The following is a 9,605-nucleotide window of genomic DNA, read 5'->3' on the forward strand; positions in this document are numbered from 1 at the left end:
CCGATCTGTTCAGAAGACAGAATGTTTCCAAAAGCCAGAGGTGGTGGATGACTTCAAGGAAACAGCATTTCCTAAAGGCAACAGATCCATTGCACATGTGAACTCCCAGAGACTGAGACACATGTACAAGACTTGGGTAAGTTCAAGGCAGACCAAATTCCCAGCGCGGAGGAGGGAAAGTGGTCATAAAGTCCCACTCTTAGCCAAGTGTTAATGCTACTACTACTATTTTAGTTTAATTATTATTAAGTTTTTTTGAGATAGGATCTCTCTGCACAGCAGAGGTTCACCTGCTTCTGCTTCCCAAGTGCTGGGATTAAAGGCATGTATTACCATGCCCGGCTCCAGCTCCAATGTTTTCTTTTGAAACTACTTTAAGATTTCCTAAGATCTCTAAGAGCAATCATGAACCTTGATGAAAGTAGTAAAATCAGGTTGGCTTTTGTTTGCTATGTTTAATATTTCATTAAAAATTTTTAGTTTTATAAATTTTACTCCATGTGTATGCATGTTTTGCCTCCATGTATGTGTATACACCATGCATATACCTGGTAGGCCTGGGTCACAGATGGTTGTGAGCCACCAGGTAGGTGTTGGGAGTTGAACCTGGGTACGCTACAAGAGGAACAAGTGCTCTTAATCACTGAACCATGTTTACAGCCCATGGTTTAATATTTCTGAACTAGATCGATCAAGATTTTAAAAACTGAGGCAATTATTAGAACTGTGTCATGGGAGAAGAGTTATCAAAATAAAAGCTGGCCTTACCTATGTCAAGCGCGTTAGCAGATTATGTCTGTTATGTCTAATCTCCATTGTTGACTTCACTGGATTTAGAAACACCTACAATTAGGTACAATTCAGGGTGTGTTTATGACAGTGTTTTCAGAGCAGGGAGGACCCAGGGGCTGGAGTTGCAACCTCAATGGAAAGGTAAAAAAGGACAAAGTTAGATGAGCAAAGCAACTCCCATTTGTCCAAGTGGCACCATGAACCAAGCTGCCTCTACCCCCATGCCTTGCCTGATACGGCAAAATACAATTCTCTGAACTGTCTGTCAAAATGAGCTCTTCCCTTTTTAGCTCTTGTTTTTTTTTTTTTTTTTTTTGGTCAGGTATTTGGTCACAGTGATGAGGAAACAAACTAGTACAATGGATACTTTGAGAGGAGAGGAATTCAGCTACACTGGCAGGCACTGCTGATACGCAAACAGATAAATTTCTTGGGTTTGCTTTAGAAGACCCTGCACTGGAGAGTGAACAACAGAGAGCCTTTGTGAAATCCTACATTCCTTGCACAAGTTTCCACATGGGAAGCGCTTCTCTGGCAAAAGTAGATTCTGAATACTGTATAGCTCCGTACTCAAGTTAATACCTAATGCTACATCTTCTCAAGTTAAATGGACAGCATATTCCAAGCCACCAGTCTTTCTTTGAATAGATGGTTACCTGTGTATTCATGAATAATCTTTGGAGATTATTTATGGTCTTTAGCATTTATTTCTATTAAGAAAATGTTGTCCTACCTGACTTAGAAATAAGGCTAACAGAGGCCAGAGTGCTTGCAGTTTCACATGGAAATTTGTTTAATGGTACTAGCCAAGGATCACCAAATTATTTGAAGAAAAGCACCTTTTATGGATTTGCTTTTTAGTATCAATTAAAAGTCTACATATTATGAGCTCATGCATTCATTTGGTAAATAGAAAAACCCCACAATTTTCTTGCAAATCAGATGCCATTAACCCTAATATTTAACAACAGCATCAATACAGGTCATGCAATAGTAAATACCAAAGAGGCCATTAGCTAGTTTTGTATCTAACCCAGCAATTGCATTCAGATGCCTGTTGACTCCTGTTCCTTCTCTTTCAATCATGTTTACCATTTGTCCATTTCTTTTTTCTTTCATTTCTTAATTGAAGAGATGAATATAGTAGTCCTTCTTATCTAGTTTCATATTCTATAGTTCAGTTACCTGAGGCCAACCTCCTGGGAAAATATTTAATGAACAATTCTAGAAACAAATCATGCATCAACTTTAAATTGTCTGCGATTTTGAGCAAAAAGAAGCAATGTCTGCTCACCCTGCTCTGTCAGTGATGAAACCCACAGTGTATCCTAGCTGTATGCATTATGTCTTATTAGCTACTTAGCAGCTACCTCAAATATCAGATTATGTGCTTGTTTGTAAGTGACCCTAATTTTACTAAATAATGACCACCAGGTACCAAAGTAGTAATATAAAGTTTGTAAAGAGGGGTGTGAAAGAAGAGTGCTTTCTTAAGGGAAAGTCTTCAGCAACAGGGAATCAAAAGCCTATGATGCGCTTGCTAAGGCTATAGTGAGAATGGATCTATTTATGAATCTATAAAGAAAAAAAACTCCGCAAAAGTCATGCTGGTTTTACTCTTATATATCAAACTGGAAAACTTATGGTCACAAGCTTAAATACAATGGACAAGGAGTTACATGACACATACAAGCAGAGGCTAATGTTAACCACGTTTCTGTCTTCCAGTGAGGATCTTAGAATGCTGCTCCCTGAACCCAGAGGGCACTACTATACCCAGGCATTGTTTTTGGAATTTCTTGGAAACCATGTTTTGACAAGAGGTTTTCAAGTTTATTTTTCATTATATTTATGGAGAAAATTTTTCATATTTAAATAAATTTGAGAGAATGTAACTATAGTCTAGTAAAATATCTACTCTCTTCTCACTAGCATTCCCTTCCTCTTTCCCCTCCTTCCTCTCCCTCAATTTCTCTTCCTTTTCTCCTTTCTGCCATTTCCCTATACAGGTCTCTTTCTTTCTCTCTCTCTCTCACATGCACACACACTTCAAATTTTCATTTCTTAACATATTTCAGTATTTCAGTCTTGCAACTCCTCTTATCCCCTTTTTTCCCCTCTCTTGCATTCTTTTATCTTCTCACCACTAATATATATATATATATATATATATATATATATATATATATATATATATATACATACATACATACATATACACACACACATAGGATTTTCTCACCTGTTCAGCATTCTGGTGCTGTCTTGTTGGGTCATGATGCTTCTTTGCCTACTCCCAGTGTTCAGCTTAGTCTGAAAACAGGGTCTCACTCTATTCCTGCTCCTCGCATTCTGGTCCTCATCAAATGGCCTAAATAACAACCCAGAAATCTCAATGCTGTTATTTTTCCCTTTGTAACTATTTTATGGTTTTATATTTTACTCAGCTAAGTTCAACCTTCTTCCCTGCCAGTCCTCCTCTTCTTTGTTCTCTCTTCCCCTCAGTTGCTACCTGGTTCTTCTCATTCACAGATTTTAGCATCACCACTATCCTCCACCCTCCTCAAATGATCCACACTGCTTCCCTCATAGGGTTCTTTGAGAGTGGTCTTCCTCTATATCTCTACATGCCATTTCTCCATATGCTTCTGTCTCCATCCTCAGAGGTACCTTGTGACCACTCAGTTAATGACAGGCATGCCAACCTTCAAAGTGGACGATTTTCCACACTGCTCTAATCTGCTTACCAGTTTCTGAAACTGTTTACTAATTTATTGATTTTTATTACATTCCTATTTCTTCTCATAGTTCTCCACTCTCGTCCAACCCCTTTTTGTTCTATCTATAGAACCTAGAACAGTGCCCAACATTCTACTCATAAGTGCTCCAAGCAGACAAGCCAATCATATGGACTAATGAATGCATTTTGTGGAATAAACCACATGAATAGAAGAGCTGTGTGACTCATGCTGGGAAAGCAGAAGTTGAAATCATGGAGTAGTTTCTAAGTTAGAATCTCCTGAAAACTCTCCAAGACCTTGCCACGATCTCCTAATGGACAGGGCTGCTTTACTCCTGACCTTTATCCCAAGCATGATGTATGAATAGGCAGAATAGTTTAAAATGCTGAGGAAGTGTGGTTACTCCCAAAGCTTGCATTCTTTGCACTTTAGGTTGCACGAAAGTCTGCTATTCGGAGGCATTTCAGAGGTATCTTTATCCTCTTTTAGTAGTCATGAATTCTTCGAAGGATTAAGGCAAAGATGGAAGGGATGAAAATGGTTAGTTCTGGCAGGAATTGAGCCTGCACATAGGTTTTGTGTGGCCCAAACAAGTGTTTAAATATTTGACTCATTTCCAGCATTTTAAAATGAAGAGGTTTTCAAGTAAATCTTAATTTTTATGTTGAAACCAAGCCTGGTTTCTCTCTGGGGAACTACTTTTTGGAAAAAATAGACTTTTTCCAAAAAATAGTTACCGCATTAGAAGTATGCAGTTACAGCCAGATTCATGACATTTTTTTGAGGCCCTTAACTTGCCTGATCTTTGCAACTCCTTATCTTAGGTTCCTACAGTCCTTTGCTCAACTGCAGATTAACAGAGACCATTTCCTTCCCAGAAATTTAGGCAAAACTTGTGAGTTTTGTTGTAAGTAGGAGGTAGAGGTTATTTTTTTTTTTTTGATTTTTTTTTTTCAATGCAGTTTATTCAGGAACCTTGAACAATCATCTGACCCTGGGGAAAGCCAGCCCACTTTAAATAGCCTCTGGGTAGCCAACCTCAGCATGCCACGTGGGCAATGCAGATAGGTCCACATACATGGAAGCAAGCCAGATCCTCAGCCTTAGCCAAATGTGGAGTTGTTTGTGACAGAGAGCACTCACCATCGGGAAGGTGGAAGGCAGAAACCAGCTCCATCTTTCAGGCGCGGCATTATGCAGCTCTCTACAGTTCCCCCTTTTTGTTTTGGACGCATCAGGCAAGAGTAGAGGTCTGATCTCTGATATTAGAAATAAATTGGGACTTTGTACTGATGTTCATTTAGGTGTCATCCACCCAAAGAGCATCAGACCCGTCCGATACCTTTTTCTCAGAGGCGGGACCTGGGGCATCAACCCGCATGCAATCAGACATGCTCTTCTCTGGGTCCAAAGCGCTGACCCTGAGTGCAGTGCTTAGCCTCGCATCCTGAGCGTATCATTTTAGCTTTTTATGGTATCCAACCATGCTTGGGGAGAATGTCCTGCTTCAATGGCTGTAAAGGCCTGAATGATCATGGCTGCATCACACTGTTGTGAGACTCTAATCTTGCATATATACCACAGGCAAACCAAGGAGACCAACACCAGAAGGCCTGCTAACACTCCCATGCCCGCCCATTCCTTCAGATGATTCATGGCTGCAGCAATCCATGATGATAATCCTGTGGCTAGTCCTGCGTCCACTCTGGTAGAATTTACCATGACAATGGCCACTCTCAGCTGCTCCATCATAGTATCGAATTCTCCAGTCCAATTACCTAAAATATAGCTAGACAATTGTTTAGACAGATTTGCAGCACAGGGAAAATTCTCATGTTGTATGCTAGTGACTCAAAGTCCAGCATACTTTCATTGACAGCCAAGTTGAGCGATTTGCCATAGGGTATCAATTTGCTCCTGCACGAGGTCAATCCTCTGATTGAACACCATCAAACCTCCTTTTAGTTGAGCATTAATTCCTTTTTGTACATCTAAGGCATGAGCTACATTGGCTAAAAGGTTATTCAGGGTCTGAGCAGTCTGCCCAGTATGACTCATGGCTAATGCCGTGGTGGTAGCTCCAACAGCCGCCAATGAGATGGCAGTAACAATGGCAGCTGTAATTCCAAGATCCCTTTTCTGTCTGAAGAGAGTCATAGTGTGAGGGCATCAACGGGCACAGGCACCCAGCGAGGCATGCGAGTAACCAGTTAGTAAATTTACTAGCATTCCAGCATTGGGCAAAATGCAAGTATCATTTCCACAATTACTTGGCTCTATCTGGCTAATAATGAATAAAATGGGGGATATAGACAAACAGGTGTGGGCTTATAGGAAATATTATGAGAAGCCTTAACCCCCTCGTTGGAACATCCTGCATCAGTTCTAGAACTAGCAGTGGTGATGTCCGAGGTCTGAGTAGGTTCAGGAGACCATTGCCCCCAGGGGTGAGACGTGCTCCATGTAAATTGACTAACTCCATGTTTTCCTCCACTTTGGAAAGTCATTTAAGGTTCTTAAATTATTTTTTTCCCTTTTTTTTTTAAATTTTCCTCAATTACACTTTTTTCATTCTGCATCCCCCCATAAGCCCCTCCCTCTCCTCCCAATCTCACCCTCCCTCCTCCCTCTGCATGCATGTCACTCCCCAAGTCCACTGATAGGGGAGGTTCTCCAAGTAGAGGTTATTTTTAAATAGAGCTATGATCACATAGTAATTATAATGCATGGGGCCAAGATGTGTGATCTGAGTCTTAGAAATTTGTAATCAGCTAGAGAAACTGATTGTCTATGGAAGAATTGTATTGAGTAACCCTTGTGATGTTTTTTCTTTTTTCTCTTCTCTTTTTATAATTTGTTCACTTTTTATCTCGATTGTAGCCCCTCTCTCATCTCCTCCCACATCCTCCCTCCCTCCCTTCTCCCTTCCCTCCTTCCTTAGTCCACAGAGATGGGGAACCCTCCTCCTCTACCATCTGACCCCACCCTATCAAGTCTCAGTCATACTACCTGCATCCTCTTTCTGGCAAGGCCCCTCTACCCAGGGGAATGGTCAAAGAGCTGGCAACAGAGTCCACATCAGAGACAGTCCCTGTTCTCCTTTCTAGAAGACCCACATGAAGATTGAGAAGTCTACTGGCTACATCTGAGCAGGCGTCTAGATCCTCTTTATCCATGGACCTTGGTGAGTGCATTAGTGTTGGCTTTGTTGGTCTCCATGAGGAGCTCCTGTCCCCTCTGGGTCCTTCTATCCTCCCACTTTTTCCATAAGACTCCCTGCTCTCTGCCCAAAATTTGACTGTGAGGCTCAGAATCTGCTTTGATCCCCTGCTGCGTAGAGTCTTTCAGAGGCCCTCTATGGTAAGCTCCTGTCCTTTTTCCTATTTTCTCCTTTTTCCAATGTCCATCCCATTTGTCTTTCTGAGTGAGGATTGATCATCTTACCCAGGGTCCTCTTTCTTGCTTAGCTTCTTGAAGTGTACAGATTTTAGTATGTTTATCCTATATTATAGGTCTAGTATCTATTTATAAGTGAGTATATACTGTGTGTGCCTTTCTGCTTCTGGGATACCTCACTCAGGATGATCTTTTCTAGATCCCACCATTTGACTACAAATTTCATGATTTCCTTGTTTTTAATTGTTGAGTAGTATTCCATTGTGCAAAAGTACCACAATTTCTGTATCCATTCCTCCACTGAGGGACATTTGTATTGATTCCAAGTTCTGGCCATTACGAATAAAGCTGCTACAAACTTAGTTGAACAAATGTCCTTGCTGTGTACTTATGTATATTTTGGATATATGCCTGAGAGTGGTATAGCTGGATCTTAAGAAAGCGCTATTCCAAATTGTCCTAGAAAGCACCAGATTGATTTCCTCTGTCAGATATAGGGTTAGTGAAGATTCTTTCCAAGCCTGTAGGCTGTCGTTTTGTTCTGAAGACAGTGTCTTTTGCTTTACAGAAGATTTTCAGTTTCATGAGTCCCATTTATTGATTGTTGCTCTTAGAGCCTGTGCTGTTGGTGTTTTCTTCAAGAAGTTGTCTCCTGTGCTAATGAGTTCTAGTCTCTTCCCCACTTTTTCTTCTAACAGATTTAATGTGTCTGGTTTTATGTGGAGGTCTTTGACCCACTTGAACTTTAGTTTTGTGCAGGGAGATAAATATGGATCTGTTTGCATTTTTCTGCATGTAGACATCCAGTTAGACCCGCACCATTTGTTGAAGATGCTGTCTTTTTTTTTCAATTATATTGTTTTGGCTTCTTTGTAAAGAATCAAGTATTTTTAGGTATGTGGATTTTTTTCTGGGTCTTCTATTCAGTTCCATTGATCCAGCATTCTGTTTCTATGCCAGTACCATGCAGTTTTTGTTACTATTGCTCTGTAGTATAGCTTGAGATCAGGGATGGAGATACCTCCAGATGATCTGTTGTTGTACAGGATCGTTTTGGCAATTCTATTTTTTTGTTTTTGTTTTTGTTTTGTTTTGTTTTTCCATATGAAGTTGGCTTCTTTGTAAAAAACCAAGTGTCAGTAGGTGTGTGGGTTTATTTCTGGGTCTTCTGTTTGATTCCATTGATCCACCAGTCTGTTTCTATGCAAGTAACATGCTGTTTTTATTACTGCTGCTCTATAATACAAGTTGAGATCACCGATGGCGATCCCTCCAGAAGATCTTTTATTGCACAGAGTTGTTTTAGCTATCCTGGGTTTCTTAATTTTTCATTTGAATTTGAGAATTGTTTTTTTCAAGGTCTATAAAGAATTGTGTTGGCATTTTGATGGGAATTGCATTGAATGTGTAAATTGCTCCCTCCCTCCCTCCCTCCTTCTTTCTCTCTTTCCATTTCTTTCTCTCTTCTTACCTTCTCTCTTCTTTTTTCTCAGAGGAAGAAGAAAAGAGTCTTCAGAAGATTACACAGCTAGTAAATGAAGCACTGTAGGGTATACCTTACCGAAATTTGTTTTGGAGTACATTCTATCGTACTCCACTCTTCCTCCACAAGTAGATAGGGTGTGTATGCTGGGATTTGCTGTCATAGGATTTCTTTTTCCTGCATGGTTTTTACAGGCTCTGCTCCCCTTTCCTGGACTCTGACTCCACATGGTTGCTAAAATAGCCATGTAATGTGCCTGTCTTTGATTTTGACTTTAGTTCCCTGGTTGTGGTGATTTGAATAGGAATGGTCCCTGTAGATTCATGTGTTTGAATGTTTGGCCCAAAGGGAGTGACACTATTAGTAGGTGTAGCCTTATTGGAGGAAGTGTGCCACTGCAGCAGTGGGCTTTGAGGTCCCTTACATGCTAAAGCTAGGCTGCCTGTGTCTCAGTCTCCTTGTGCTGTTGTGGATAGACGTAGAACTCACTTATTTTTATTTTTATTATTAGTTACATTTTATTAACTCTGTATTCCAGCTCTAACCCACTCCCTCTTTCCCTCCCAATTCCACCCTCCCTCCCTCATCTCCTTCCTGCCCCTTTCCACTGATAGGGGAGGTCCACTGACAGGGGAGGACCTCATCCCATTTCATCTGACCCTGTTTTATCAAGTATCTTCAGGACTGGCTGCAAAGTCCTCCACTGTGGCTTAGCAAGGCTGCTCTTCCCTCGGGGGATGGGGAGTTCAAAGAACCCACCATTGAGTTCATGTCAAAAATAGTCCCTGTTCCCCTTACTAGGGAAACTCACTTGGTTACTGAGCTACCACGGGCTACATCCTAGCAGAGATTCCAGGTTATATCCATACATGGTCCTTGGTTGGAGAAACAGTATCATATAAGACCCCTGTGTCCAGATATATTTAGTCCTTGTGGAGCTCCTATCCTCTCCAGGTCATATTAACTCCCCCTTCTTTCATATGATTCCCTGCACTCTCCTGAAGTTTTGGTTATGAGTCTCAGTATCTGCTTTGATACACTGCTAGGTAGAGTCTTTCAGAGGCCCTCTGTGGTAGTCTCCTGTCCTGTTACTTGTTTTTTCCTACATCCAATGTCCATTCCATTTGTCTTTCTAAGTGAGGATTGATCATCTTATCCTGGTCTTCTTTCTTGTTTATCTTCTTTAGATGTAT

Source organism: Meriones unguiculatus, chromosome 2, assembly GCF_030254825.1.
Source record: "Meriones unguiculatus strain TT.TT164.6M chromosome 2, Bangor_MerUng_6.1, whole genome shotgun sequence".
Classification (NCBI taxonomy): domain Eukaryota; kingdom Metazoa; phylum Chordata; class Mammalia; order Rodentia; family Muridae; genus Meriones; species Meriones unguiculatus.